The sequence below is a fragment of the Talpa occidentalis genome, unplaced genomic scaffold (assembly GCF_014898055.3).
Source record: "Talpa occidentalis isolate TD23 unplaced genomic scaffold, MPIMG_talOcc4v2.1 talOcc4.12, whole genome shotgun sequence".
Lineage (NCBI taxonomy): Eukaryota > Metazoa > Chordata > Mammalia > Eulipotyphla > Talpidae > Talpa > Talpa occidentalis.
The window spans coordinates 9,665,140-9,674,601 of record NW_023601212.1 but is presented as its reverse complement, the minus strand read 5'-3'; the positions used below and the strand labels follow the sequence as shown (position 1 = coordinate 9,674,601).

Below are 9,462 nucleotides of genomic sequence, written 5' to 3'. Positions count from 1 at the left end.
CAGGGCCGGTCTTAGTGTCGTGTGTTCTCTGGATCGTGAGCTGGACAGTGACCTGTGTCCACCCTTGTTGCCGCATGTACAGAACAGCCCCCCTGCCCGAAAGACGCCCCGAGCTGTGCGTGTTCATTCTCCCGATCCCTGGTGACCACTGGAGTTTTTCCTGTCTCCATAGTTTCACCTTTTCCAGAATGTCACGGGGTTGGAAGCATACAGTAGGAACCTTCTCAACTGGCTTCTTGCACTTCATAAAATACGCATTTGTGTTTCTCCATGTCTTGTAGTGACTTCATGGATCATTTCCTTTTAGCATCAAATAACATTCCTTTGTCTGTGGGGACCAGTTTATCTGTTGACCTGCTGAAGGACATTTTGGTGATTCCAGTTTGGACAGTTCTGTGTCAGGCTGCTAGTTTGTGTGTGGCTGGACTTGGGTAAACGCCACAGAGCTGTTGCTGGATCCTGTGATCAGGGTAGGTTAGTTTTGTAGGAAACTGGCAAACTTTCTTCCCCAGTGGCTGGGTCCCTTTTTGCTTATTGGTTTTTTTTTTTTTTCCTTTTTGAGAATTTAATAAAATAATAAAAATATGTGACGTATGTAGCATAATATCTGGACCACAAATGAAGCTTAATAAATGTGATTATTGCTTTAAAACTCAACTCGGGCCTCCCCGTTGGCGCAGCGGTTGAGCGCTGGGTTGCGAGGCTGCCCGCGGCCTCTGCGGCGCCGGTTCGATCCCCGGCTGCTCCCCGGCCACCGGAGGAGGGTCCCACATGGCGTGCAGACCTCTCCTGCCGCCCGCTGCTCCCCTCAGCAGTGTACTTCGGTCCTTCTGCCTGCTCTGCTCCCCGCTCTGGCTCTGGTGAATTCTCTCACCCTCCCGCGCTTCTGACTGTACCCAGTGCATGTATAAACAAAACAAACAAACAAACAAACCAGCAAACAAATAAATAAAGCATGCCTCTAAAAAAAAAAAAAAAACTCAACTCATAAATGAGTTACTTTGTAAAAACTATTGAGCTGTTTAGATGAGAAATTATAAGGTATTAAAAAAAAAAAAACACGGAGGCAGAAGCACAATGGTAAAAGTCTCAGAATATTTATGTCATCGAGTTGATCAGTCTAACCAGGTGGAGTGGTGAGTGACAACACCCGGCTAGTCGCTGTGACAAAATGAGCAGTGACAAATTAATTCATGGATCATGGATTTCCTGAGCATGCAAGAGGGTGCCGTGCCAGGTAATACCGGCTTTTGGAAGTGGAAATTAGACCTGCTGACAAGGATGCCAGGAATATGCCCTCCCTGAGAGAGAACCACACCTGGAAGCTGAGCCTGAAAGTGGGGTACAAGTGAAATGATGCAGGGGGTGCTGAGGAACAGGCCTCTTTCCCTAACGAAAGAGCAAGAATTTTCATGTAAGGAGATGACATTGTCCACGTTGTATTCGTAAGCGCAGTGAGAGAAAGTTCCTGTTGCCCCACATGTCCCCAGCATTTGGGGTTCCAGATGTGGGCCATTCTAAGAGGTGCGTAGTGATAGTTCATTATGGCTTTAATGTCCTTAAATGTTTAAATAAACATCCCTGCTTCTGGCCGCCAAGCATGTTTCCAGCATCTCCTACAGTGTGATTTCTTTGCAATTCAGGCTTGCAAGCATGTGCTTGTCCCCCATTTTATAGATGGGATAACCAGGGCTCAGAGAGGGTTTGCTACTTCCCCGGCGTCACAAAGCAAATGGGGGTGGAGCCAGGACACTGATTCCAAGGCACTTCCTCCTACTGAGTTCCAGGTCCTATGCTGGACTCTGGGGACACAGTGGTGACCAAGAGAGACAGTCCACCCCCCCAAGGCCCGAAGAGCAGCAGTGGACAGACATATGACCTGGCAGTTACCACTCAGGCAGGGCTGTCATGAGGTGGCACAGGCAGAGGAGGACCCAGAGGAGGCACCTGTCCCAGTCTGGGGCCCAGGGAGGCTTCCTGGAGAAGGGGGTACCAAAGCATTCTTAGCAGATTTCCAGGAATGGAGGATAAGAGTGGCCAGGCAAGAGGAACAGCCTGGATGAAGGCTCAGAGGTGAGACAGGAAGGGCCGGGGCCCAGAACTCAGGCTCTGACATGGGAGGGTCCTGGGTTCCCTTCCCAACTCTGCCATCGGTCTCCAGCTACTCTCGCTCTGAGCCTCCGTTTCCACTCCTCAGCACGTCTGGGAGGATTTAGTAAACTCCCCTGAGTAACACACGCCACCGAGGCTGGCACATGGGGAGCCAGAGGGTGGCTGAGCTGCCAAGGTGCCAGAACGGGGGGCGCGGGGGGAGGCGGAGACCTGGTAAAGGCATCCAGAGATGCGAGGTTTCCAGACGCGGCATGAGAGGCCGCGGTGTGGGTGGGGGGTCTCCTCCAGGGCCTGCCCTAAATTGGATACTTCCTGCCCGGGCCAGCGCCTTGGTGGGCTGAGCCCAGCTCCCCGCCGCAGCGCGCTGCTCTCTCACCCCCATTAGCGCGGCCACCTGCTGCAGGAGCCGCGGTCCTGGGCGTCCCCACCTGCGCTCGGCACCAGAGACCACCATTAAAAATGAGTAATGAGCCGCAGTGGGCAGGACCGAGAGGGGGAGGGGGAGAGACGGAGGCCCCCTCCCAGGCTTGCTCCTCACACCCTGCGCGTCCACAGTCACCTCGCCGGAGGCCATCCCGGCTCCTCTACGACTTGTTTAACCTCCTTCTCGCCTCCCTGCCCTCTCTGGGACCCCTAGCTAAGTCCAACATCATTTTTTAAAGATTTATTTTATTTATGCATACAAGAGCTGGGGGGCAGGCCAGAGGTGCAGGAGGAGGGGTGAGAGGATTCACCAGAGACAGAGTGGGGAGCAGAACAGGCGGATTGACTGAAGCACACTGCTGAGGGGAGCAGCGGGCGAGGCAGGAGAGGTCTGCTGCGCCATGGGGGTCACCTCCCTGGCTGGCCAGGGATCGAACTCATGCTGCGGAGGCTGGCAGTAGCTTGACAGTGCTGTCTTTAACCCCTGCGCCACCAGGGAGGCCTTAGTGAAGTCAAACTTAACTGCAGATGTTGTTAGCCGCCGCTCCCTGCCCCACCTGGATGGACAGCGGGCCTGGGTTGTCCGTCCGTGTCCCGGATGAATGCCCGAGCGCTGCGGGATAGACACCCACAGGATCCTGACCCCAGGGATGCCCGGGGCCTCCCGTCAGGTGTGCCCCCTCCTTAGGTGCCTCCTGGGGCTCCTGGGGGGCCAGGGATAGAAACCCAGGAGAGGTTGAGGCCACATCTATCTGCCACTGGCATTGGACAGATTTTAATTTGAACTGAAACTGACTCAGCAGAGGGCCCTGGGGAGAGGACAGGGAGGACCACGCGCCCACGTGGGGTCTCTGGTACCTCCCTTGGCTTTCAGGGGGCCTGAAGGTGAGACGGGGGTTCAGGGCATCCGAGCTCTGCTCCTGAGGAGGAGCAGATGAGCCAAGCGCTTTGGTCTCCTCACTTGCCACTAGGCCCAGCACAAGGGCGCTGGCCGTCAGGGTCGGTGAGAAGATCGAACGCCCGACATATTCGAGGAACCCAGCCTGGCACATAGTTAGCGCTCACTTCAGCGATGGCCGCCCTGCTCTCCCTCCCGGCCCCAAAGGGAGGGACTGAGCGGGAATCGAAGGCTAATTTTAGCCCTGATGACACCCCCTGGCCGCCTGCCTTGTCCAAACATCCTCAGCCAAGCATGAGGTTCAAAGCATCCCCCACCCCCCAACCTCTGACATCCAAGGAGCCTGTTTATTCATTCCTGTCGGCCCGGAGCATTCCTCGCCTGCCTGCGCCTGCCGCCCGCCTCGTCCCCAGCAGCCTGGCCCACCCCGGGTCACCCAGAGTCAGGACCACCTTACCTGCAGGCCCCTCGGAGACTCCGTGGCCAGGAGCTGGCAGGGTGGGGGGCGGGGAGGGGAGGGGGGCCACTCCTACCCCAGAGTCCTCGTTTATAATCCTCCGAGGCAGACGCCACACTTCTGTGTGCGCTCGAGGATGCGCTCATCTATCCAGGGAGTTTACCGCGCGCCTGCGGGTACCAGGTCAGACTGGGCGGGGGGTGGGGTGGGGGGTGGTCCTGACACTACCCCGGGGAGACAGCGGCCAGCCAGAGAACAGACAGGACAGTTCTGAAAAGTGCTTGGTGCTGCCCATTCATTTGTTCACGCATCACTCACGCATCAGTTCGCCCGCCCGTGGGGCGCACAGCAAACCAGCCCGCCAAGGCCCTTCATGGGGCCGACTTCCCGGGGGGCAGACAGGGAAGACAGGAGGTGACGCGTGCTCATCAGCCCCGGGGTCTGGTGAAAGGGGAGCAGGCGTGTCCTCCTCGCTGAGGGTCCAGCCGTAGACGACGTAGATGACAGAGGCCCCGAAGGACTGCGCCCTGGAGCCCGGCCGCGAGAGGCCGGGTCCTCCCCCTGGGATGTTCGCACAGTGACGAAATCGCCCCATGGATGACACACTTCTCAGCTGGCGAGACGCGACTGCGGCTACTCTGGAGGGAAAGCAAGCGGGAGAGAGGTTGGGGGCGCTGGGCTGCAAGCTGAAGTGAAGTGGCTGGAGAAGCAGGGCTCTGAGGGAGGGAGGTGGGCCCCAGGGGAGGAGTGTTCCGGGCAGGGGGGGCAGCATGTGCAAAGGCCCCGGGTCTGAGCCGCGGGAGGAGGCGCACAGAGAGCAGCAGCAGGGCCTGTGGGCCTCCGTGCGGGCGCCGGCTTGGCCTCTGAGGTCAGTGGGAGCCGTGGCAGGGGCTGGAGCAGAAGGTGGGCAAGACGCGGCCTGAAATTCTCACATCCCCTCTCTCCATGTTCCGAGGTCAACCTCCAGCACGGTTACCCTTCAGGTTGAGGCCAGGGCCAGAGGCTGCAGCTGGGCTGGGGACCTGAGTGGCTGCAGGTGGGTTCCAATTATAAATGAGGACGTCCGGAACATTCTGAGAGCCTGGGGAGGGGAAAATTGCTTCCCTTCAGATAATGCCAGTGGGGACGGGGTGGGAGGGCCAAATTCTGGATGCGTCATCCGCACGTGGCATCTCCATTTGCTCCCTGCAGGGCCGGGCCCAGTGCCCAGGTCGCCGGCCTGACTGGCTCCATCTTTTGCCAGTGGAGGGACAGGTGTCTTCAAAAAGGCAAAAGCATCCTCCAAAACAAACCGACGGAGTCGAGGCCCTATTATTTCCTTGTCCCAACACATCTACAAACCATTTGCTTTCTTGCAAAACACCTTCCCTGGCTTTTCTAAATCTCAAACCACTACATGTGCACCCACAAAACCTTTCCAGGGTGAGAGAAAGGGCCCTTTGTTCCCCGGCCCCAAGCATTCCCTGGAATGTTCTGCAAACCCGGGCAGCAGCGCGGCAGCAACACACCTAAACACCGTTGTTGTTTTTTCACACAGGGTTTTGCAACAAGCTTTTTTCCACTCGACAATAGATGGTCCCACAGCTTTTATTTCCAGAAATCGGAAAATGAAGCGTGTCCAGCCCCCGCCTCCTCACCCACCACAGGCTGAAATTTAAGCCACATGAACCCGACTGGGCAGGGGTGCCGGGGCGGGCAGACCCCAACGTGCCAGGGGGCTGGGGTGAAGAAAGGCCGGGGGCGGGCAGCACAGGGATGCCAGGTTTCTGTCACCTTGCATTTCCCCCACTCCCTCCATGACGCTGGCAGGGAGAGGTTGCATTCTTCAAAGTGGTTCCGAGGGGAAACTGAGGCCCAGAGAGGGTTTCCAGCCCCAGCCCACAATTCCGCTGAGGAGAGAGGGTGTGCGGAGACCCTCAGGCATGGTGGGAGGGTACTCACGGTGTGCCTGCAGCGGCTGCATGCAGAAGAGATGACTGAGGCCCAGAGAGGCGACTTAACTCACCCAAGGTCACACAGCACCCAGCTGTTAGTGTCTGTTCCCCAAATCTCTTGCAGTCAAGAACTTTGGGGTCCAAGGAGGGTTCAGTTTCCATCCAGGCTCCACCACTTTGAGGCTGCAGGTGGATTCTGATGTTAAATGAGGACTCTTGGAACATTCCAGAACATTCTGGGATCAGGGGAAATGCTGTTCTCTGGAAAATGTCAAGGAAGACTATGTTTGGGGGGCAAATTCCAGTATTCTCTGTGTCTGTTCCCAATCTGAGCCCTCTGAGGCCTTCCGCTGAGGCCAGTCGGGAAGATAAAGGGAGTACCAGTGGGCGGGCGGGGTACCGGGGGTCTCTGCCAAGCCTGCTGGTGACCCCACAGGGCCCATCGCTCACCTAACACCCACACCACACACCTGGCGCCCCCTCCCCACCACCTGGCTGCTCGCCAGCGGTCCTGGGAGGCAGCTGGGGGCCCTCGGGAGGCCAGGCCAGGCCTCCTACAGGCCAGGGCAGGACTGGTCCCCAGGGTGGGAGAGCACAGGCTGCTCAGTCCCCCAACCTCTCTGGAGCCCCTTCATCCTGCCTCCACTGAACTGACAGCCTGAGGATTGAACATCCCACTCTTTCTGGAAGTTTCTCTGCAATTTGGAGGGAAATGGGACCCTCCATGGGCCCCTGCCTCGGGGAACAACACTGGGGGGAGCCAGGTTGTCCTCCATACTCCAGCCCGGTCCTCAAGCCTCTGCTGTCTTCTCACGCCACGCAAACCACAGGTTTCCTTTATTCCCCACCCAGCCCAGGCCAGGAGGGCCCCCCACCCTCCTCCTGAGCTGCCAGCCGCCCCTTGACTCCCAGCCCCAAGGCCTCGGGGGAATAAAATTTCCAGCAGTCTGGCCACGCCGTCACCCACCCACCCCAGGCCCAGGTACTGAGGGGGTCCAATGAAGGCTGAGACCCCGGCTGGGGCAGGGGTGACTGTGTGCTGGTCCCAGCTTGTCCCAAAGCCTGAGGGTGGGGTCCCCAGGGTCCTCTTCCAAGAAGGGAGGCCCCACCTGGCACTGACCCGATGAGTGTCCCCCAGAGAGGGCTAGGAAATACCTGGGGTCGCAGAGCAAATTCAGATTGACTAGCAGCTCCCTCTGGCTTGGACAGGGGTGGTTGGAAAAAACTCTGAACTCCAAAGGCTAGAGCTTGCTCCAGATGCACTTCCAAGGCCAGGAGGCCTGGGCTCAAATGCCAGCAAGCCCTGCCCCACCCGACTCCCGGGCTGGGTGAAGCAATACAGTGTAACAAAATGGTGGGCAGGGAGGCGGTTCCAGCCTGGGAAGCTGAGGGCTCGGTGGCAGCCTGGAGCGTGGGCCCTTTGAGAAGGGACACGTCAGTGATGGGCAGTGTCGGGGGAGGGGCACTGTGCCTGGTCTGCTTCTTACCCCTTCACCCACGTGGATTTCATCTGCAACCCTTGAGGAATGACAGGACCCACCGCGAGGGCCGTGGGTGGGCAGCATTGCAGTGATCGGGACCCCCTAACATTTCTCATGAGCCCCAGTCACCACATTCCCCTTCTCTGCCATTGGGCTCGGCCTGGCCACAGTCTCTGCCTACCATCCCCAAGGCAGTTGAGTCGTCCAGCCTCCCACTGTCCTGTGGGGCTAGCCGCGGCTCCGGCAGGGCTGGGGTGCTGGTGATTGGAAAGTCCCCATCAGCCGCCGAGGCCTGGTTGCTGCTGCCTCAGCCCATACCCCACCTGTGACCTGGTGACAGGATGGTCAGCGCTCCCAGGGACCACAGGAGTCTTGGGGTCCTGAGGTGCAGTTGCGTGTGAGGCTTCCCTTGGCAGGGGGTTCCTCCCCGCAGAGACAGAAGCAGTGAGCACTCTCGGGGGGGCCAGCCCAGGGCCGTAGAGGGGCAGATCGAGCCTCTGAGAGACGCAGACCCCAGTCCCAGATGCTTCAGTCAGCAAAAGGAAGGGCGTTTGCAGACAAATCAGCCAAATACGGCGCTCCACAGAGACCTGCTTTGAATCCTTGAGATACAACCCAATTTCTTACTCTCTCTTCCTGACTTTCTGTTCTTCCAGCTTTTCTGTCCTCACAGGTCTAACAGGCAATGTGGTGTGGCCGAAGCTACGACAGGGGCCACACAGGCAGCTGTGGCAGCAGGAAGAGGGATCTCATCTGGCTGGCAGAGCAGAAGAGGTATCTGGGGGCGCTCCCTGGAGGAGCTATCTTCACCGAGCCCTGAAGCGAGACTAGCAATTAATAGCTGGCAAAGGGCAAAAAGTTGTTGCTAGCGAAACAGCCTGATAGCTGGAGCCCTCTTTGTGCATCCGAGATTCTGAGTGACTCGTGAGAGGAGTGGTGTGCGAGCTCTAGACATCAGTTTTCTACATCAGCAGGGTGGCTGTGGGGAGGCTGAAGGCTTGGCCACAAGGCTTGGCCATGGGCCCAGGACACAGTGACATTAAGATGACAGCTTCATGAGTTACATTTTTAATAAGTCACCAGATAATTCCACCTGCCAATTGGGAGCCATGAGTAGTGCTGGGTCCACTCCCTCTGTAAATGCCCTTCCCTAGGAGACCCCAACCTTCTGGAACCCCAGCCGTCTGCCAGCCTTGAACCATTGGATACTGAGATGATGCTACTCCAGGCAAGTGTGAGGCAACCAGGAGCAGCCTCAAAACAGGACTCTGTGCCCTGTGCTAAATACTCCACCTCTAACCACAACCGGACAAGGTTCAGTACGTTGGCCTCTGCCAGCTCTGACCTCATCTCCACTCACAAAATCCTAACCTCACCTAGTGTCCTCCAGTACGTCCACTCCTTCTGTCCCAGGGCCTTTGCACGGGTTGCTCCCTCTGCCCAGAAAGCTCTTCTCTCCTTTTCCTTAAAGAACTCTCAGGCATTTTAGGTCGCACATCCAAACCAGCTCGCACCTTCCCCTCTTCTTGCAAATTATAAATTTATGTTCACTCCCGAGCTACCTAATGTGTTGTCAGCCTCATTAACTTGCTCCCAGCATCACCCCCGGAGTCTGGCACATAGCAGGTGCTCAAGAAATTTTTGCTGATTAAATGAATGAACGAGAGGGTGAGATCTGGTGAAGCGGGGGTGAGAAGCTTGAAATCCTGCTAGCCGCCCCTCCCCTACGGGACTGCAGGTGCCCCTCCCTGCAAAACCCACTTTGAGAACTTGGTTTCACCAGCCTTTTCATCTTAGAATGGGTGGATTGTCTACCCAACCCACACCAGCCTTGCAGCCAGGGGACACCCCCACCCTCAACCTCGCGCGTGGCCTCATAGGGTCTGACAGTGGAAACGAGGCGCGTCCCACGCTTTCCTTATGGAAAATGGCCTGGCTGCTGGGACAGGACACCCTGGCTCACCTGATGGCATCTGTGGGGGCTAGACGGAGCCGTGTGCACTGCAGGTACATTTCCTTCTGCCTGTCCTCGCCTCTCCACACCCTGAAGATGAGCCATTCCTCGGTCGATCCTCAAAGTCCTCGTCAACGACTCGCTGGAGACCGCTGGGAAACGCTGCTGGGACGTGCCCGCCGCCTCTGCACCCCACAGCCTGT

At 57.7% G+C, this 9,462-nt stretch overlaps 1 long non-coding RNA gene across 1 annotated transcript; it reads right to left on the bottom strand.

Annotated features, from left to right (window-relative positions):
• Nucleotides 1–4,173: 4,173 nt before the first annotated feature.
• On the bottom strand, nt 4,174–7,126 carry LOC129145456 (uncharacterized). Its single transcript, XR_008551010.1, has 3 exons — nt 6,980–7,126; nt 5,896–6,085; nt 4,174–4,528 (listed from the first exon to the last, which is right to left on the bottom strand). It is a non-coding gene; the product is annotated as an uncharacterized LOC129145456 (long non-coding RNA).
• Between the last annotated feature and the right edge of the window lie 2,336 nt (nt 7,127–9,462).